Source organism: Petaurus breviceps, unplaced genomic scaffold (assembly GCF_028583685.1).
Source record: "Petaurus breviceps papuanus isolate PSGF00001 unplaced genomic scaffold, PetGlider_PUasm1.0 90775, whole genome shotgun sequence".
NCBI lineage: Eukaryota > Metazoa > Chordata > Mammalia > Diprotodontia > Petauridae > Petaurus > Petaurus breviceps.
This window is the reverse complement of record NW_027187342.1, coordinates 9,197,141-9,219,851: the sequence shown is the minus strand read 5'-3', so window position 1 is coordinate 9,219,851 and position 22,711 is coordinate 9,197,141. Positions and strand designations below refer to the sequence as shown.

Below are 22,711 nucleotides of genomic sequence, written 5' to 3'. Positions count from 1 at the left end.
ACACACACACACACACACACACACACACACACACAAACCAGCCATGTAACCTTGGGCAAGTTACTTAACCCCAATTGCCCTCCAAAAGGCAAAAAAAAAAAAAAAATGATGAGCAGGATAATTTCAGAAAACCATGAAAAGACTTACATGAACTGATGCAAAGTGAAGTGAGCAGAACCAGAACACTGTGCACAGTAACAGTAATTATATGATGAACAACTGTGAGTGACTTAGCTATTCTTAGCAAAACAATGATCCAAGACAATTCCAAAGGGCTCACAATGAAAAATGCTATATGCCTTGAGAGAAAGAACTGATGGCATCAGAATAACAAACATACCATTTCTCTCTCTCTCTCTCTTTCTCCCGCCATGTTTTCTTCTACAAAATGACTAATATGGAAATATGTTTTGCATGACTGTACATAGATAACCTATATCATATCACATACTATCTCAAGGAGGGATAGAGTCTAGAACTCAAAATTTGAAAAAAAAAACATTAAAAGTTGTTTTTATGGGGCGGCCAGGTAGCACAGTGAGTAAGAGCACTGGCTCCAGTGTTGAGAAGACCTGGAGATTGAATCCCGGGCTCAGACACTTAGCACCCACCCAGAAACACCTGGCTGTGTAACCTTGAGCAAGTTACTTAACCCCAATTGCTTAGGGGCAGCCAGGTGGCTCAGTGAGTAAGAGCACCGGCTCCAGTGTCAGGATGACCTGGTTCAAATCTGGGCTCAGATACTTATCACCACACCCAGAAATAACTGGCTGTGTAACCTTGAGCAAGTTACTTAACTCTGATTGCTTAAAAAAAAAAAAAAAGTTGTTTTTACATGTAATTGGAGGAAAATATTATTTAAAAGAAAAAAAACCCACTGATTTTGGCATCAGAAGAATTTTGGGTCTGCTTATACCTTGAGGGATCTTGAACTAGTTACTGAAACTCCCTTATTTCAATTTTCTCATCTATAAAAATGAAGGTTACGCTAACTCAGCAGTTCTCAAACTTTTAAATTTCTAGACCCCTTTTAACTCTTAAAAATTACTGAGGACACCAAAGGGCTTTTACTTATGTGGGTTATATCTATCAATATTTACCATATCAGAAATAAAAATCAATATAGTTTTAAAATGTGTATTAATTCATTTACTAACAACAATCACATTACATATTAACACATTTTTTTATGAAAAAAAAACTTTCTATATTTGTTACTTCTACTTCATCACCCTTTACTTTTCAACTCTTTACAATCGGACCTCCATTCTGATCACTCAACTAGAACTATCCTCTCCAAAGTTACTAATTACCTCTTCACTGCCAACATGGATGGCCTTCTTTCAGTTCTCATCCATAATGACCTCTCAGTTGACGACTTTCTCCTCCTGCAGTAGATATGTTCTCTCCTATCTGGGATTTTGCAGCACTTATCTTTTGGTTCCCCTTTCAATATCCTTTGGTGCAAGGGTGGGGAACCTAAGGCCTTGAGGTCACATGTGAAGTTTGGATTTGGTCAAAGGGCCACACTTGAGGACCCAGAGGGCCACATGTGGACTTGAGGCCACAGGTTTCCCACCCCTGTGTGGCTCATCATCCCTATCCCACCCAACTATGAGTGTATCACAACACTTTATCCTAACTCTCTCTCTTCTCTCTGCAGTTTCTCACTTGATGACTTCGTTGACTCCCATGAATTTAATTATTCAACCCTAGTTTCTGTTTCTCTTCAGAGTTTCAGCTCTGAATCACCAACTCCTTATTGGACATTTCAAACTTTATGTCCCACTAGCACCTCAAATTCAACAAATCCAAAGCAAGATTCATTTTCTTTCTCCTGAAATCCCACCACTTTATCAAATTTCTCTGTTTCTGTCAAGGGTTCCATTATCCTTCTAGTCACCCATATTCTCAACCTCAGTATACCACTCAACTCTTCATTCCCTGTCATCCCCCCATATCTAATCAGTTGCCAAATCTTGTTTTTATCTTCATAACATTTCTTACCTTGGTCACTTTCTCTCCATCCACAGCTCTTATCTATAATCTAAAAGAACACTTCTAAGTGTATGCAATGGAATCTATAATCAAGTCTCCTGGTTAAGTTTTCTCCTCTTTGTAGTGCCTGGAAGATTCTTACAAAACTTATTCCAAAAAAGCCCACTTATTTCCTTTTTCAACTTTTATCTAGGATAACTTCAGGGGGTGACATGACCGTTACTGTACTCTACTTTACTTTTCCTAAAGTACTGGTATAATTAAGTCCTTTTCTCAATAAACTCCTGTGGACTCCCTATTATCTCTAGGATTGAAATATAGCCTTTCTGTTTGGAATTTAAAGTCCTTCACAACCTGGCCTCAACCCACCTTCCAGGTTTTACTCCCCTCAATCAACCTATGATCCAGTCAAACTGGCCCCTGTATTGTTGCCCATTCACAATTCTATATTTCCTGTCCTCATTACTTTGAACTGGGTGTCTTGTATTACCAAAATACACTGCTTCCTCCCCTCTGAATCCCTAGTAGCCTTACAAGACCTAAGACTTACTTTCTACATGAAACTTCGCTCAAGCTCCTTAGCTGCTTGTGCCTTCTCTACCAAAAATCACTGTTTTTGTTTTTGCAAAAACCTGTGTGTATATGTGTTCTCACCCCAACAGAACATAAACTCCTTGAGGATAGAAACTGTTTCCCTTCTGTCTTTGTATCTAGTGCCTTGCACAGTTCTTGGCACATAGTAGACACACGACATTATTTTTGATTGACTTGTCCTTTGTCATTTAAGATCTAATTTGGATGGTAAGTTCACCTTGCTCCCTTCAGACGACTCCAATTTCCCCTTCTCATATGAATAGTTTCTATTTGTGATATAATCAGCACAATTTCACCCACAAAGAGTAACATTTGGAGAAACTTACCATCTATAGGGAATCTCCCTTCCATTTGCACCCTTTGTAGGACATGCATCTTGACAATGGTGAATGTTCTGGCAGTGTTTTATTCCTCATTTGATCTTGATATTCAAAGATTATTGAACAAAATTGTCTCTATGTTTTCAAATACCAAATCATATTGTTTGAGTCTAACACATGCAGAGTGGATGTTTTGTTGGAAGAAAGGCTCTGAGGCTGTTTTGTAGTCTATCAATTTAAATGGTTTTTATAATCAACAAATAATGGCATCTTGCATTATCTATTCCTTTCAGTCAATTAATGACGTGGCTCTGAAGATACTGTTATTCCACAGGAAACTGCAACAATAAATCATATTGGGTAAATCCTTGGGAATTATCTATGAGAGCACGTGGACAAGAACATTCTAGGATGAGAATGCATTGATAGGCTGTGATCTGAATGACTGGTGGAAGCATCCACATCAATATGGTCATAGATTCATGAGAATATTGACATATTTCCAGCTTGCAAAACTCTCTTCACAACCATATGAAGGAGGAAGTATAAGTACTATCATTCAGTGAAGAAACTGAGACTCTGAGAAAAGAACACCTCTAAGTATATGCAATGGGATCTATAATCAAGTCTCCTGGTTAAGTTTTCTCCTCTTTTTGTAGTGCCTGGCAGATTCTAACAAAACTGTTTCCGAAAAAACCCACCTATTTCCTTTTTCCACTTTTATCCAGGATAACTTCAGGGGGAGACATGACCTTTACTGTAGGAGAGACATTTAGGGAGGGTTTTTGCTCTACTGAATCATATGGTTTTAATTTTTAATTTTTTGGTCCAAACCTGTGATTTCATTGGTGGAGCAATCTCCCAATGAGGAAAATTCCTCCCTCCAATGCAGATCAACTGAGGTATACTCTTTATCTACTATGCAATTGTGCCTTTCTTAACTGCTTTTAAAAAACTGGCAAACAATAAACGCAGTGGGACTCTTATATTCTCTACATCTTTCAGTCAATTATGTGAATGGTAAAGACTTGGTTTACAGTGGAATATTGCTTACAAAAGCCAGCCTGTTTCTTTGTAATTAGCCTCATCAAGGATGCTCTTGATGCATATATAGATTACTCTCATAAAAATTTTATACAGATGGGAAAGTAGGCCTATGGATCAATAGTTATTGATGTTCTTTTGGTCACCTTTTTTTTGGTAGTGATAAAATATGAAACTTTCTCCACACTTTTGGTTTTTTCTCTCAGAATGTGTGTAGATCATTCTCATAAAGATTTTCCAGCACTCACAAAATAAGCATATGGGCTGGTAGCTATTGCTGTCCTCTTGGTCACTTTTTTTGGAAACACTACTGTTTGTGATTTTTTCTATTTGTTCAATATTCTACTCTCTTGAGTATCTTGAAAACTGATCCCTAAATGCTTTAAAAAAAAATTGTTGCCTTCAGCATGAATTTTTTTTTCTGTACTTGATCAGGTCCAGCTTCTTTTCCTATCTTCATCTCATTTAGTGTCATTTTCACTTCCTCTGTAATGTTTTGCAAATGAGTTTTGTTGTCATAGGCTGCCATGTTTTTCATTTTGCAAGGAAAGATCAAAGGTTTGTTGGCTAAGGTGGCTCCTGACCTCTTTTGTGTCCTTATTAGAGTGATTGCATTACATTGGTTAAACTTTTCTAGGGAAGGGGAGGAAGGGAATGAACTTTTATGTAGTGCCTACTATGTGCCTGGCACTGTGCTAAGCATATTATCTCATTTATCCTCATTACAACCCTATGAAGTAAATGCTATTATTATCCCCATTTTACAGCTGAGGAAAAAGAGTGATAGTTTATATCACTATCTTTTCATTTAGTCATTTCCTGTTTTTCAGTATTAATAGAATGATTAAATAAATCAGATTGGAGCTATTTTAATTGCATTTAGTGTTATTTTTTCATCTCTCCCCTTCCCCAATTTAATATTGATTTTGATCCTACCAGTGAATGTTCTGATTATACAAAGACAGCTATGTAGCTGACTCTCACATCTGAAATAAGTCATTTTCTGTTATGATGTAGCTAATTTAATTGTCATTATGATGTTTGGTACTTCCTATGTCCAAGAATTTTATTCTTGAAATTATTCATGTGATATTTAGTTGTGAGAACTGTGTGAATAGTCTACCTGCCCATTCTATTTTCTTATCCAGAATTACATTTTCTAGCACACCTGTCCTCCCTTATGCCTACCTTTTCATTGATATAAACAAGTGCCAATAACATGGTTGATCTGTTTTACAAGTTTGTGGTAGAATTTGCCCAGCTCATCATCCTTTGCAAGAAAAGGTGATATATAAAACTATAACTATCTTCACAGTGATCTTTTTTCTTTAGTTTATGCTCATGAGCATTAGGGTACAATCAAACCAACTCTACCAGCTTTTATTTAACTCTTCAAAAAAAGCTTGTGAACTATATTTCCATTTAGTTGCAACTGAACACATAACTGCCTTATGTTTTCTGGGTTAATTTATAACAAAAAGTTAATATTTATTTGATTCAGTTCCTCCAGTAATGGCTATTGGACAAGAAAGATTTCACATTTATAGTACCAATAGTTATTGAACTAATGCTTGTAGACTATTTAATTACTATATGGTCCTTAATATTCTCTTTCTCCTTTTCTACTACTCTGCCACCATTACTGCAGAAGAGGAGTGCAGAGCTATTTTGAATTTTTGTTTTTGTTTCATAGGTTGACATGAATTTATCACTAAATGGACAATCTATTTATAACGAGCATACTCATCCTTCGTTATCCGTAGAAGGACATGTGGCCCTCTAGGTCCTCAAGTGTGGCCCTTTGAGTGAATCCAAACTTCACAGAACAAATCCCCTTAACAAAAGGATTTATTCTATAAAAGTTGGACTCAATTAAAAGGCTGTACCCAAAGACCTAGAGAGCCATATGTGGCATCAAGCCCGAAGGTTCCCCACCCCTAGACTAGACATATCAATTGATCTAAAGATTCTATTATAATTTTATTTGAAATAAAAATTTTATTATCTTTCTATTTTCTTTACTGTATGGATTAAAAAAAAAAGCACTAAATTAATTCATGCAATTTGTTCCTTTGAGGTATTCTTAAATTCCAGCCCTAATATTAAGCTGGTCTTCAAACCCACTATCTATCACCTTCACTACATTTATATAAAAAACAATTTTAAAAAATACATACTTAGTGAGGCCAAGAAGAATGGGATAAGAGCTAATAGCTAGAGTAAAATTATCTATAGCACATTAGGTTTTTGTTTTTTTTTAAGCAATCAGGGTTAAGTAACTTGCTCAAGGTTACACAGCCAGTTATTTCTAGGTGTGGTGCTAAGTAACTGAGCCCGGATTTGATCCAGGTCATCCCAACACTGGAGCCGGTGCTCTTACTCGCTGAGCCACCTGGCCGCCCCTAGCACATTAGGTTTTTATAAGGTGTTTTTTAAAACATAATCTGGATATGGAATTTAATCTTACTAACAAAATTAATACTTCTAGTTTTGAAAAGATTAATTTTTAAAAAGTTTTATTGATGCTTTTAATTTTGCTAGCATAATAATTTCAACTTACTCTCCCCAGACTGAACCTTCCCTTATGGTTAAAAAAAAAAAAGAAAAAATATCTTATACAGTGACTTAATTTGAACATATATACAATATTCTGTTCTAAAAATGGCCTATTTATCTCCCATAATGGGAAAGGTATATTTCATTATCAGTTCTCTGGAATCTTGATTTTTTAAAAAATTACTCAAATTCTGATTTCTTTTTAGTGATCTTTTCATTTGCATTGTTGAGGTCATTCTATCTATTATCCTCCTGGTTCTTATTTTGCTCTGTATCAGTTTCATAAAAATCTCAGGTTTCTCTGAATTCCTAAAACTCATAATTTCTTACTACACAATAATATTCCATCATATTTTACATATAATAATTTTTTCCTAGTCATTCCCCAATTGATGGACCCACTTTGTTTGGAGTTCTTTGCTCCATCAAAGAGTGCTGCTTTGAATAGTGATATATAGTTGAATTTTTTTCCCCTTGTCTTTTACATAATTCTTTGGCATATACACCCAGTAAAGACTCATTTTTGAAGGAGAGGAATTTGGGAAGTTTTGCCAAACTTTTTAAATGGACAGTAATCTTTGAGTCTAGTTTTGAAGACAAGATAATACAGGGTTATTTGTCTATATCACTTCTCTTAAAAAAAAAGTTGACTCTGTAGTGCCAAATTTAGAGAAAAAAATAACAATTGGGGATGACATCAATAAATACCATGATTGCATCAGCTGTATTGTAAATGCCTACTTTTTACAAAGAAGTATGTTATGCATAAATCTGTTGAATCAATGAATAGATTTAATTATCCTTAAACTTGTTTCATCTGCATCCTTATAAAAAATAAACAAAATATATCTGAAAAGTTGAATCAAATAAAAAAATTTGAAACAATGCCATGTTATCTTACCAACTATGACTATAGAAATGGCATCATTCAGATGGCATCATAACCTTGAGCAGTGTTTAGATGAAGTGTCTGCAAAATTTAGCATTATCTATAGATGCAAAAAGCAACACACATAATTTTAACACCACCTAGAATTGTCTTTTTAACTTTGATTTGACTAAATACAAAAGAAAAAAGGGCAATACCTATTTTATAATTCACCAGATCTTCATTTTCAAACAGTTCTGATTCTTTATTCTGTGAGTAAGGGGGGGGAAAGGGGATAAGCATTTATATGATGCCTATTATATGCGCTAGGCATTGTGCTAAGCACTTCACAAATAATGTCTTAATTTGATCTTTAGGCCCTTCAGTTCAGTGATAAAATTTTTTAAAACTTTTGTGTTTTTTGTATATATACTATTCCCACATTAGAAGTAGAAATTTTTTTTAAAGTGTTCAGGATATATTTCTGCTTTGAGAGCAGAAAGATAGAAAATAAAACCTTCTCAAAAAGTTCAACAGATGAAAAAAAAATTACTAATCTTTCTCTTTGGTGAAATTGGAGAGCTAGAGATAGGTACTAGACTTTGAATTTCATTGGTGGGAATATGAACTCCAAACTGAGAGACTCCATTTATCAAGAAGGGCTGGCATGTCCTCTGCAACCTTTAGTCTTAACAGAGTTGCTTACCTAGAGAACTGAGAGGTTATCAAGGGTCACATTTAACATATTTTCTTTAAAAACTAATTTCCTAAGTAATTTTCTTTCCGATAATTTCTAAAGTCTATTAAAAACATCAGCCTACTGTGTTCATTTCAAAAATTCATGTTTGTCCCCTGTTTCAATAATAGACAAGTTTTATTCCCTTCACTGTCTACTATACATTGGAATAACAACAACAAATAACTTAAAATTTAATTTGTTTCAAGGTTTGTAAAGCATTTGCCTCAAAACAACTCTAGGAAGTAGGTAGGGAAAAGATTCCTCATCCATTTTGCAGAGAGGGAAATTGAGGCTCTGAAAGGTTAAATGAGTTATCCATTATCACCTAGCTGGCAAATAGTCAATGTGTGACTCAAACCTGTATCTTCTGGTTCCAGATTAAACACCCAATCCATGATGCTATTCCTTAGCTAATTCATTCTCTATTTTATGTAGCAGAATGCAATACCCAATGATTAGATTTAGATGTAGCCTAAAGTTCTCATTAGGAATCCTAACTGACAAGGCAAATATTTAGATGGTTATTTAAAGTGTGTGTCTTAGGTGGCCTTCTTACCTGCTAGGCTAAAATGGAGAAAGCATCTATTAGTGTTATGCTAATAACTTAAGCTGGCAATGCTACAGACAAAAAAAAATAAAACAAAAAACCTGCTTCATAAATATGGGAGGCCCTTTTGATGGCTTCTTACTGTATCAACGGATTTATTTGTGGCTGGGACACCTTTGTCTAAAAGACAAAATAAATACAGAAAGAAGCATTTTATTTGTGAACTCTCCATAACATGGTGCCCATGTGATTATGGACTTACTAAAACAAACATGTTTTACTTCTCTCCTCTTAGATGTTTCTTTCAGTACAGGTAAAAGAATAAGAAGAAACCATACTTTTTTACTTTGGGAACTATTGTATTGTCTCACAGCATGTGTAATATGACTTAAATATGTTTTTTCTTGAAATAAGTTTATGTTTTAAGCACACTTTTTTTTGCTAGCTAGCAAGCACTCTGTAGCTAGGTGGTTCTAAATAAAGAACTCTAGTCAACAACAGGAAATAACTCCCACAGAAAAAAGGGGCAGAATACAAACTCTCACCAACTCTTGTACACAGCTCACAACGGCCTTTTGTTCCACGCACATTAAGGCTGAAATCTTTACTTTTCAGAGCATGTTTCTGCCTTTGCTGGGCAATTAAATCTTTCTCTTTCCTTTACTGCAGGATGGTCTTCTTGCTCTTGCCTCCAAAGAAGGTACTCCTTAAAACTAACACAAGGGATGGGATTAGACACCTCAACACATACTCAGATTTAAGAAGAAATAGAGCCTTTTAGAGAAAATAAAATTAATCCTAGTGATATAATAGTATATTGACACATAGAATAAAGAAAACACAAATTAAATAACAAAATAAAGGAAAATATTCTACCTGCAAGTTGTGTTTATAACAAAGAATGATGAGATAATCTTTCTTTAGCTCTGATACATACTTATACATTTTTATGTCACTGGTGTGTTTATATATATAATATGTGTATATATCAATGTTACTGATAGACATTCATTATGACAAAATACTTGGCTTCTATTCAAAAGTTCCTTATATAACTCTAGAAAAATGCATTGGGAAAAAAATTCCAAATAATATATACCAACCAAACTGGAAGACTTGTAGAAACATTTCAATTGGACCAAATCACTAGAGTTAAAGAATATATTGGAGCTTGTATTCTTGGCTAGGCCAAATTAATCTTAAATCTGAGGAAAATGAGTCCAGAGAAGGAGAGAACACTTGGGAAAGCAGATAGGGTGGAGTGACCTTATGTTGTGATGAATAAATTTAGGAGGGGTAAGGCACAGAAAAATGAAAGGATGAAAGTTCCTGGTCAGAAAGCAGAATTTCATAGTTATGGATAGTAGGGGTGGAAGTCTGGGTAACTGGGAAAATCAAGAATAAGACCATCACTGCATGTGTCTGCCGTGGACTGAAGGTGCAGATCATGGAAAAACTGGGAAGAGTGACAAACTGGGAAATAAGGGTATTCAAAAGGCATCTAAGTGGCATAGTGGATGAAATACTGGGCTTGGAGTTAGGAAGACCTGATTTTAAATCTGGCCTCTGACACTTACTGTGTGACCCTGGGCAAGACATGTAACTTCTGTCTTCCTAGGTTTCCTCAATTGTAAAATGAGGAAAATAATAGCATCTACTTCCTAGGGTTGTTGTGAAGATCAAATGAGATTAGCACAGTGCCTGATACATAGTAGATGCTCAATGAAAGCTTTCCTTTCTTTCTCCATGTAAATTGAAATCCCCAGGTATAAAGATGGGTTGGGGAAGGTGCAAAGACTGTGAACTAGGTTTTTCAGTCTGACTCTTCATGACCCTATTTGGGGTTTCTTGGCAGAGATGCTAGAGTGGTTTACCTTTTTCTTCTCCAGCTCATTTTATAAATGAAGAAACTGAAGTCAACATGATTAAGTGACTTATCCAGGGTCACACAGCTAGTTAAGTGTCTGAGGCCACACTTGAACTCAGGAATATGAGTCTTCCTGACTCTAGGCCCTGTGTTTTATCCACTACAGTAGGTACTGAAATTCTTTGAGAAAGGAGAGAGAATGGCTTGAGGAATGGCAAGTAATTGCCACCCAGATCTCAATAGTATAATATATCTGGATGGAGTGAATGACTATGACAGCAGTAGGGGAAGAGGCTGGAAGGGGCAGTAGGGAGCATGAAGTTTGCCTAGTCTTCTTCCTGGCCCAATCTGTCAGGGAGCATGAGTGAAGATATGTCAAGTGATGGAATGGGTGACCGTGTAATAGCTTATTCTTATGGGGAAACAGGTTTCTGTGATTTCAAGGAAATGGAAGGAACACAAAAGGAACAGATATAATATGAGGTGTAGTTTACCACCAAGAGAAAGAGAGGTCCCCAGGACACCATGAAAGATAAGAGTGGGATAGATACATAGTCAAAATGGGAGTGACATGGATGAGGGAAGGAAATGGTAGCTAGAAAAGGGAGTTTCTGTCTAGGTAGCTTTATGATGCAGAATCATAGTAATTCTGAGTCGAGGAATAAGATAATAGATAACATGACTTGAGCAAGTATTGATGTTATTATCATTCTTTAACAGTATGGTTATATGTATGTGAGGCTGGGAAGATGGGAAGGGGAAGATCACAAAGCAGTAGGAAAGAAGTTGTTTCTAGTCAAAGCAGTGACTGATTGGTAGTGGATGTACTGGAATCTTATGGCCTGGCTAAATATCTGAGCCAATAAGTCACCTGAAATCATTACGTTCCTACTATGTGTTAGGTAAGTGCTAGGGTGCAAAGAAAGGCAAAAATGGTCTTTGCTATCATGGAGCTTATAGTCAACATGGAAAAAACAATGTACAAGCAAGGTATAAAAAAGACAAACTGAAGCCAATCTCACAGGGAAGGCACTTGTATTAAGGAGAATTTTGGAATGGCTTTGGGTAGAAGATGAGATTTTAGCTGAGACTTGAAGGAAACAAGGGAAGCTAGGAGGCAGAGACAGGGAAGAAGAAAATTCCAGGCATAGGAGACAGCTAGTGAAAATTCATTGAGTCAGTAAATATATTGGGCAAGGAACAACCAGGAAGCCAGTGTCACAAAATATATGGAGGGGAGTAAGAAATAAGAAAACTGAAAATTAAGAGAAGTCAGGTTATGAAAAGCTTTGAAACTCAAACAGAATTTTTCTATTTGATCCTCATGGTAATGGGGAGTCATTGGAATTTATTGAATAGTGGAGGTGACATGGTCAGACTTTTGATTTAATAAGATCACTTTGACAGCTAAGTGGAGGATAGACTGGAATGGGAATACTCAAAGCAGGGAGATCAACCAGAAAGCTACTGCAATAGTCCAGGAGTGAAGCGATAAAGGCCTATAGCAGGAAGGTGGTAATTCCAGAGTGAGAAGGGGGTATATATATATGAAAATAAAAGAGAGGTTATAAGTAGAGAAACTATAGGACAAGGCAACCCATTGGATTGGGGGGGGGGGGTGAAAGGAAGGAGTTAATGATAATACCTACTTTGTAAACCTGGGTAATTAGGAGGATGGTAGTATCCTATACAGTAATTACTACAGAGAAATAAGGAAAAGTTGGGGGTAAGGAAGATGATGAATTCAATTTTGGACATATTAAGGTTAAAATGTTTTTTAAAAGAACAATCAATCCCAATAGTATATAAACTATTTGAAAAAATAGGTGGAGTCCTACCAAATTCCTTTTATGACACAAATATGGTGCTGATACCCAAACCAAGAAGAGCCAAAAGAGAAAAAGAAAATTATTGACCAATTTCCCTAATGAATATTTATGCAAAAAAATTTTAAATAAAATACTAGGCAAAGAGATTATAGCAATTTATCACCAGGATAATATGCTATGACCAGGTGGGATTTATTCCAGGCATACAGGGCTGGTTCAATATTAGGAAAACTATCAACATAACTGACCATATCCAATAACAAAACCAACAGAAATCATATGATTTTCTCAATAAATGCAGAAAAAACCTTTGACAAAATACAGCACCCATTCCTATTAAAAACACTAAATAACATAAGGATCTTACTTTAAAATGATAAGTAATATTTACCTAAAACCATCAGCAAGCATTATCTATAATAGGGATAAGCTAAAAGCTAATCAAAGTAATTAGAATAGGCAATAAGAAAACAAACTATTGCTCTTTGCAGATGATATGATGATATACTTAGAGAATCAAGTAAAAAACTATTTACAATAATTAACAACTTTAGCAAAGTTGCAGGATAAAAATAAACCCACATAAACCATCAGTATTTCTATATGTTACCAACAAAGTCCAGCAGCAAGAGACAGAAAGAGAAATTCCATTTAAAATAACTGGAGACAACACAAAATACTTGGAAATCTACCTGAGAAGATAGAACCAGGAACTATATGAACACAGTTACAAAATACTTTTCACACAAATAAGACAGATCTAAACAACTGGAAAAATATTAATTGCTCATGAACAGGCCAAGCCAATATAATAAAAATGACAATTTTACCTAACTTTACCTACTTATTCAGTGTCATACCAATTGCTACTAAAAATATTTTAGAGAGATAGAAAAAAATAGTAACAAAATTCATCCAGAAGAACAAAAGGTCAATGGGAATCAATTAAAAAAAAAGTGAAGGAAGGAATACAGATCTCAAACTGTATTAGAAAGCAATAATTATCAAAACAATCTGGTAACTGACTTAAAAAGAGTAGTGGATCTATGAAACAGATTAGGGACAAATTAATTTATAGTAAATGACCATAGTGATCTAGTATAAGAAAAATCCAAAGATCTAAGCTTTTGGAACTGTATACCAAGATAAGGTCAAAATGGGTACATGATTTACACATAAAGGTGTTACCATAACCAAATCAAGAGAACATGGAATGGTTTATCTGTCATTAAAAGTTTTTGCCAAACAAAACCAATGTAACAAAAATTACAAGGAAAGTAGAAAACCAGGGAAAGAATTTTGCAACAAGTATCTCTGATAAAAGTCTCATTTCTCAAATATATGGAGAACTGAGTCAAATTTATAAGAGTATAAGTCATTCCCCAATTGATAAACAGTTAAAGAATATGAACAAGCAGTTTTTAGATGAAGGAATTAAATCTATAGTCATATGAAAAAATGCTCTAAATCACTACTGACTAAAGACATGCAAATTAAAACATCTTTGAGGTACCACCTCCCACCTTTCAGAGTGCCTAATATGACAAAAAAGGAAAATGTTACATGTTGGAAGGGATGTGGGAAAACTAGGACACTAATACACTGCTGGGGGAGTTGTGAACTAATCCAACTATTCTGAAGAGCAATTTGGAACTATGCCTCAAGGGTTATAAAACTGTCATATCCTTTGATCCAACTATGCCATTGCTAGGCCTATATCCCAAAGACATCCAAAAAAATGTAAAAGGACCTATTTGTACACAAACATTTATAATAGCTCTTTTTGTGACGGCTAAGAGCTGGAAATTGAGGGGATGCTCATCAACTGGAGAATGGCTAGCAAGCTGTGTTTATGATTATAATGGAATATTATTATGCTATAAGAAATGACAAGCAAGATGATTTCAGAAAAACCTAGAAAGACCTATAGGAACTGATGCATAGTGAACAGAACCAGGAGAATACTGTACATAGTAATAGCAATATTGTTTGAGGAAGAATTGTGAATGGCTTAGCTATTCTCAGCAATACAATGATCCAAGACAATCCCAAAGGACTAACGATGAAACATAGTATCTGTCTCCAGAGAAAGAACTGATATTAATTGAATACAAACTGAAGCATGCTATTTTTCACTTTCTTTTTTCATTTTTTCTTTTATTCGAGTTGTCTTATACTAGATGACTAATATGGAAATGTTTTACATAATTGCACATATATAACATATATCTGATTGCTTAGCATCTCAGCAAGGAGAGAGGTTAAGGAAGGATAGAATTTGGAACTCAAAACTATAAATAAAAATGTTAAAAAATTGAGGGAGAAATAAACTAGACTACTACTCAAAAGATTAAAATGTTTATGGAGTATCCAGTTTGAGATGTCCAACAGTCAGCTGGAGATAACATGACTTTAGCAACTGATGGTGCAATTATAATTCCTTGAATAGAAAGGCTAGATGTGTGTGAGGCTGGGGAGGCGGGAAGGGGAGGATGAGACAGCAACAGAGCAGATACTGTTTCTAGCCTCTCCTGGCCTCCAATCTTGAGAAGGGTTAGGGCTAGATAAATAGATCTAAGAATCATTTTCAAAGAGATAATTGCTTTCATGGGAATTAATGAGATCAAGTGAAATAGTATAGAGGGGTGAGAACACAGCATTGAGTGATACCCATGGTTAAGGAGTCATGACCTGGATGAGCATCCAGCCAAGGAAACTGAGAAGAAGAGTCAGATAGAAGTAGCAGGAAAGAGAGTTATTGCAATAACCCAGAAAGAAAAGAGTAACAAGGAAAAGAGAGTGATTGACAGTGTCAGTGGCTATAGAGAAATTAAGCAGGATGAGAATCGAGAAAAGGTCATTAGATATGGAGAGAAAGAGATCATTGGTAACTCTGGCAAGAAGTTTCAGTTGAATGCTATGATCTGAAGCCAGACTTGAAGAGAATTAGGAAGACAGTGAGAGGAAAGGAAGTAGAGGCACTGACTGTAGATGGCTTTCTCAAGTATTCTAGCCTGAAAGGGAGGAGAGGTATAGAATGAAAGCTAGTAGGAAAGGATGGATCAGGCAAGGATTTTTTGCATATGGGAAGACAAGGGTAAGTTTGTAGGCATCAGGGAAGTAAGTAACATCTTAGCATAAGAGTAGTGATCTTGCTGATCACTGGCTAATCAGCTTTTAGTGGGTGTTCTCTTCAGTGATGCAGATGGCAGTCTATCTACGCCTTTTAATACTGTGTAGTTCTTATCCATATTCTCCTGTAAATCTTCATATTGCATCACTGGGAGAACATCAATGTTAAAAGAAGAGTTTTAATGTCAGGAGTACTATGGGAATGTTGAAAATGCTAAATAACTTTCCAACAGCAATTCAGCTTACTTTTTCCTTCCTATTAGGTCCTGACACTAGGTGGCGTAGTGAAAAGAGCACGAGACTGGAAACGTGAAGATGAGTTCAAATGCTTGCTTACTCACATTTGCTAGCTTTATGACCCTGGGCAAGTCACTCGACCTTTGTTTGCCTCAGTTTCCTCATCTAAAAAATGGAGATAATAATAGTAACTACCTCCCAGGATATTGTGAGGATCAAATGAGATAATATATGTAAAGCATTTTACAAACTTTAAGGCATTATATAAATGTGAGCTCCTTTTCTTCCTCCTACTTCATTGTTGACATGCGATGCCTGTTCAAAGACATATGTACTGACAGTCTCTTTAATAGACTACCTACCCAAGCATATGTCATAGTTAGTTTTTCCTATATGGATATTAAACCAATGTATTTTGGGTGACTATTTATTGAGGAGGCCCTATGATATTCTGGGGTTTGATGGAATCAGCACAATGCCATTTTCATATAGGGATATTTGAAGGGTTTTGCCATCCACAGAAAATTCCACTTCCATTTGGACTTTGAGTCCAAATGAAATCACCCTCTCATAATAATAGCAAACAATTTTGGTAAGCATATTTTATGTTTTATCCTCTACTTGATATTGACAATCAGAAGATCTCTGAATAAAGTTCTCTCTGTGGTTGTTCCTACCAACGAATCTTGTATAATCTTAACATATACATGAAAGACAGTTTGTTAGTGGAGATTACTTCCAGCTGGGGTCGCTGAGTACGATTTCATAGAAGAGGTAGGATTCATGCAAGGCATTCTATTAAGGATAAGTAAAATTTTGATAGTTGTAGTAAAGGGAAAGGAAGGAAAGAAATTCTAAAACTGTTGGCTAAATAACAAATAGAATTATTGGTTTATTCAGACCAGAAGGCTTAATGCAGAGGAGTAGCAAGAAATAAAGCCAGAAAGTTATCGATGGACTAACTCAATGAGTTACCCACACAACTACCAGAAAGGTAAGCGTTAGGCCAGATTGTAGAAAGCTTGAGTGTCGGGTGACATTTTGTTCCAGAGACAATCTGGATATATTTCATGATCATCATCTACAACAATTTTTTAAATGTTTGCCCCCAATTATACTTTGTTGGTGTTGTAGGCAAATACTAGTCCATATATTACATCATAAGATCACTTGTTAAAAGCTGAAAGAGCCCTTAAAAATGATCTAATCCAATTCCCTCATTTTCAGATAAGAAAAATGATATAAATAGGCTTTTGTAAACAAACATCTCAGTTCTCAAAAGGCCTTAACACTATATAACTCTTTTTTTTTTTTTTGCTTTTTAGAGGGGGGAAGACAGGGCAATTGGGGTTAAGTGACTTGCCCAAGGTCACACAAATAGTATGTGTTAAGTGTCTGATTTGAACTCAGGTCCTCCTGACTCCAGGGCCAGTGCTCTATTCAGTGCACCACCTAGCTGCCCCTATATAACTAATTTTTATAGATATATTGATGATGACAGAGATGACAATTTATATGTATAAAACCAATTTATAGTCACAAAGTACTCTTACATGATCAAATCTGATCCTCACAATAAACCTATAAGATAGCAATGCAAATATTCTGTTTCAGAAAGGAGAAAAATTATTGGTCAGAGAACTTAAATGACATGTCTGAGGTTACACAGTTAATTTTAGTAAGAAAATCCAGGACTAGAACTCTGATCTTCTAAGTCCAAGTCCAGAATTCTTTCCACTTTACTTTCTTATAGATAGATAGATAGATAGATAGATAGATAGATAGATAGATAGATAGATAGATGTAATCTGACTACATATTCAATGTAGGTAGCTTAAGCATTAGTAGTCTTTTAAAGAAAAGAAACTGAAAGGTTATTAAAAAACTTGTCCAAGGTCTCATGGTACCAGAAGAGGCAAGAGAGTTATAGGTTAAAAAAATGTATTATACATAAAAAATCATACATTTATATATACATACATATATACATAGAATATATCATATATTTCCTGAAAATTTTTTTTATTTAAACAAGAGCACAAATACACTAAAAACAGAAAAACTAAGAAAACAAATTTAAAAGTTAGTCCATGCTATTTCACATGGCATTGACCAATTATTGCTAATAAGTTACAAATTCTACAGCAAGCTACAGCACTATTTGCAACTTTAGTTCAAAATGTGTGCCCTAGTCAAAAGCATAATCCAGGTATAAGGTTGATCTTTTAGTTTCTCACAAGGTCAGGCACTACTTGAGTCTGATCAGACAAGAATATTGTACCTTGGCATGAAATCAGAAATCAAATGTCTTACCATCTAAACAAAAGTAAAATCCTGGTCAAGAACAAAGAGCAACCAAAAGCTACTTGGATGCTAAAGCTAGGCATCAATTTCCCTAACCTACCTTTTCTTTTTGGCATCAATAAAGGGATTTAGAGGGTAGTGTTCTCTTAAATGAATTGGGAGTTCTGCTGGGGAGCCCCGAGCAGTCTCTGGACAGCCATCATCTGAGATAGCAGAGCCTGGACTTAACAGAAACAAGATCATTGTTGTTTCAGCACTGCCAGCTGCCTGTGACTTTACCTTTATTTTAATCAGAATGTGGACAACATGACTATTTTCTGTTTATTACATGGATGCGTTTTAACAGTTTTATTACTTCCCACCAACATGATCATGGGCAAGTCCCTTAACCTCTCTGGGCCCCAGTTTCTTCATGTGTAATATGAGGAACTTGAATTAGATGACCTCCAAAGTCCTTTGACCCTGAGTTCACTTCAAGCCACTGCTCATTCTACTAAGTAATTCAAGGTATTTGATGTACAAAAATGATATAATGTAGATAAGTATAAACAGCTAGACTCATTGTTTAATAGCAATAAACCACTGGAGTTTACTGAGTGGGGGTGAGTGGGAAGAGGGAGTGTTTGTGACACGATTAGACCTGTGCTTTAGGAAAATGACTTTAGAAGCTGAATGAAAAATGGACTAGAATGAAGAGAGACATGAGGCAGGCAGGCGCACCTGCAGGTTATTGCAATATGGTTCACTCCTGTCTCACATGAAGAAGTGGTCTTAATTCAGAGCCTGAGGGACTGGGAAGATGGGTGTTGCTCTCAATAATAAAAGGGAAGGTGGGAGGAAGAGGAGGAATTATGGGAAGTTTGAGGAGGGATGAAAAAGTTTGAAAATGCCACTCTAGAGAATGGGATAGTGAAGTGATAAGGGAGGTACAATAAAATTGCTTAGTAGCAGTAAGGGCCCAGTTGAGGTTCTATAATATAAATTTGCAAGATTTTCTCCACCTTTGTTCTGCAGGATGTGTGTAGGACCAAAGGGGACAAATGATAGGAGTGATTCAAGGCTGAGGCTTAGTTGTGCATAATTGGTGATATGATAAGGGGGTTAGGGATTCAAAAGAGAACAGTGTAGAGAAGAACTGGTTCAACATGGAGTCAAGATAGGGAGAAGACAGAGTGGCTAGTACAGGGGAGACGGCCTGGGAGAGAACTAAGGTGTCAAGGGACTAAAGGAAGGCACAGGAAGAAGTGAGAAGCTAATAGATTGCCACTTGTCCATGTCCTCCAACAAATCCTCTATGAGGGACCAATCCAGACCACCTGGATGTAAAGTGCAACTTTAAGTAACATATGGACAGCCCAAGATCATATTTATGAAATGTTGGAAGGCCTCCAGTGCATATGGTAGATCTTTCATGGAGAAGCTGTGGGGAGATATGGACAAGAAGGCACGGATAGGTTGTGAACACCATTGAAGGAAATATCCATATTAAAGAAATCATAGATCCACAGAAGCACTAAAATATATTTTTAGTACTCATATCCATTATATGTAAAACTAGCTAATCTGAAGAGCCAAGAAAGCAAAAATGTCAAAAATCAAGATTCATTTGTCAATGAAACATACACAAAACTAATTTGAGTACTAAATTCCAGATATAGAAGAAATGCAAATACAATAATAGCTCCAATTTGGGCTTATTTCCAGTGATCCTGAAGCACAGATCTATAAGTAAACTTATTTTTAAAATAGTTCCATGGTTCCAACAAAATTACACAGGTGTTTATAAATAAAACAGAACATTTAAAAAAAACTTGAATTTTAAAAAGTAAAATGTGTTGAACTGAAATACTCCCCTCAAAAAAAAAACATAAGTAAGTGAGATAATGAAAGTTGTTATGAAACATCCAGTTTGGTGAGTTGACTCAAATACTTTCATATATCAAAAGAGATCTATGATTTCCTCAATGTGGGTACACTTTCCACCAGAGCATATTACAATCCTCCCAGTTCTTAGTAGGCAGTTTTATGGGTTGCTCTGGCCAAATCATTCATCTCCTGGTGACTAGCCTTTCAGTTAAAGATATTCTGACTTCACTGGACAACATATTATTCCTGGGTTCATATCTGAAGCCTTTCTCCTTTAGTAGGACCTTCCAGAACTTGTGTTCTACTGTCAGAGCTTTCAAGAAGAGAGGATCACCTTCATGTCACAATGAGGCACTAGAGGATTTCAGTGAAACATCATATCCAATATTGTTTCCAGTCATGAAATATTAACAATAAACAAGTCATATATGTTTCACTAAGTTGTTTATAATTTTAAAAATCCACCCTGTTATTTGGTACCATCAGCAGAACAAACTTTAAAATAGTTTTTAAAAGTTTATTCTGCTGAAGTTTGGGGGAGAGAAAGTTCCCTTTCATTGAGATAAAAAATGATAAATACTGCATTAGATTATGGGAGTAAATACCCTTTAGGAATCTACCAGCTAATTAGTATTTATTGCACTACCATGAGAGATATAAAGCAAACATAAAACATGGTACTTGACTCAAGGAGTCTCACATCACCAATGAGAATGGAAACTAACAAACTGTTAAAAAAAACAATTAAGTGCTAAACCTTGATATACTCTCTGTGAGTAGACAGGATAGGAATTTAAAGAGGAATCATTATACTTCACACACAGAAGCTTATGGATTACTTGGGACAGAAGTAATTTGTGACAATAATGGTCATGTGTATGTGCATTACTATTCAGGAAGTCTGACCCTAAACAGATGAAACTGGATTGAGCTGGTTTCTTCACCTTTAATTAGTTTTCTTCTCCCAGCTGAGTGCTAGATTTTCTGGCATAACACATGCTTCACTGTTCTTTTGCTATGTTTTTAATTCTTTAGTTTTTAAGAAAGGCTATTATTGCAGGGAAACAAACAAAAGTTGTAGTTCTTAAAGAGCACACTTCAATGACTGTTAGTTACTTGCTGTCACTGTTGGCACTGAAAGTAAAATATTTCAAGAATTATTTTAGCCCAGAATAAAAGGGGTTCAGACACACTGAAGTGCAAAAGGAAGTGTAGTTGAAAATAAAATATTAAATGCTAAAAGAGGTTTCATATTGATAAGAAATTCATCTTAACATATGCATTTTAAGAAGTGTAAACACAATTCTGAGTTTCTGTAAATACAGCTTTAGCTCCGAGTGAAATTTTATGACTGAATATGAAATGCCTGAAGAAAAAAAAAGAGCTCTGTGAAGGAAATGCTAAGATGTATTCAGCTAATGAACAAAAGAATTAGTAGCTAATATTCCCTCTAAAGAAAATAAACTTATAAAAAAGCAAATGTAGAAAATTTACTAGCAGTTGGATGCTATAGGAAATACTGCAGTAATTTCATGCACTTTTAAAAAACCTTTAACCCCATGTTTCAGTGATTTTAGCCCAGGTGTACTGATGACACCCAAAACTCTGGCCATGCACTGAAGTAACATGCAGCATATATGTAGTCTCAATGTCTTTGTCATTTGGACCCAATTTTCCTGCCCCCAAGTTGCATTAACTTAATTCTAACTAAACATCGTTATCCCTTTAATCTATGTTCCTATCTGTCTGAAGAGTTGTTTGCAATGACACTGAATAAAGGGAGCTTTACACAAAAATGCACAATAAGAAATTGTTTTTTCTTTATTCATGATAAAATCTCCCCTATATAGTCTATTTTAACACTTTAATAACACTGGGTTTTGGGGGCTTTTTTGTAAGAGAAGCTGGGATAACAGTTTCATGTTTCATGATTACTATTAAACAAAGTACTACAACTAGGAAAGAAGGAAGCAATTATTAACTGCCAGATACTGTGCTAAACTCTTTATAAATATTATTTCATTTGATCCTCATAACAACCCAGAGAGGTATGTGCTATTATTATCCCAATTTTACATTTGAGGAAACTGAGGAAAATAGAGATTCAATGACTTGCTCAGGGTCACACAGCTAATAAGTGTTTGAGGCTCTATTTGAACTCAGGTCTTCCTGACTCTAGGCCCAATGTTCTATTCACTATATCACCCTAAAAAATAACCATATATCTACATATATTCAGGGATTTTTCCTTGTTATATAACTATCTGTTGTGTTAAATTCTGCTTAATTAGGTTCAGCCAGGTGGCTCAGCAAGAGCACAGGCCCCAGTGTCGGGATGACCTGGGATCGAATCCAGGCTCATATACTTAGCACCACACCCAGAAATAACTGGCCGTGTAACCTTGAGCAAGTTACTTAACCCCAATTGCTTTTAAAAAAAAATTCTGCTTAATTAGTTCTAACCAACTGTAGCTTTACTACTTAGTATGACATATAAAACAGTGAAAAGGAATATCTCTGTATTAGCTTACTAAGAGACTTAACCAACTGCTGTCAATCACTAAAAGCTATATGTAGTTGTTTTGTGACATAAATTATAGCCTACTAGAGACTGAATGAAACTCAACTTGTATAAGGTACTATGCCAACCTTGAGAAAAATTGAAACAAAAGCTTTCAAATTTAGAAATTTTCCAGAAACATAGGCCCATAAGTATTCTTTCTGGTGATGGCTGCTGCAAGACACAGAACACCATAATTTAAAAAAAGAAAAGTTGAGAGTCAACCAAATGGCACTGGAAGGGCATGAGT

The 22,711-nt window shown here is 35.5% G+C and overlaps 1 protein-coding gene across 3 annotated transcripts in view; it reads right to left on the bottom strand.

Moving 5' to 3' along the window:
- The window catches only part of SERTAD2 (SERTA domain containing 2), a 158,473-nt gene that overhangs the window by 52,650 nt on the left and 83,112 nt on the right, over positions 1 to 22,711 (bottom strand). The window contains exons 2-3 of one of the 3 annotated variants that reach the window (XM_069068969.1): positions 9,212 to 9,379; positions 2,919 to 3,250 (exon numbers count right to left, since the gene is read on the bottom strand). The exons of 1 other annotated variant lie outside the window; for it this stretch is intronic. The gene's annotated coding sequence lies outside the window, so the exon portion shown is untranslated. The remainder of the gene's footprint in view (positions 1 to 2,918; positions 3,251 to 9,211; positions 9,380 to 22,711) is intronic. One more of the 3 variants, XM_069068970.1, reaches the window with a different exon arrangement.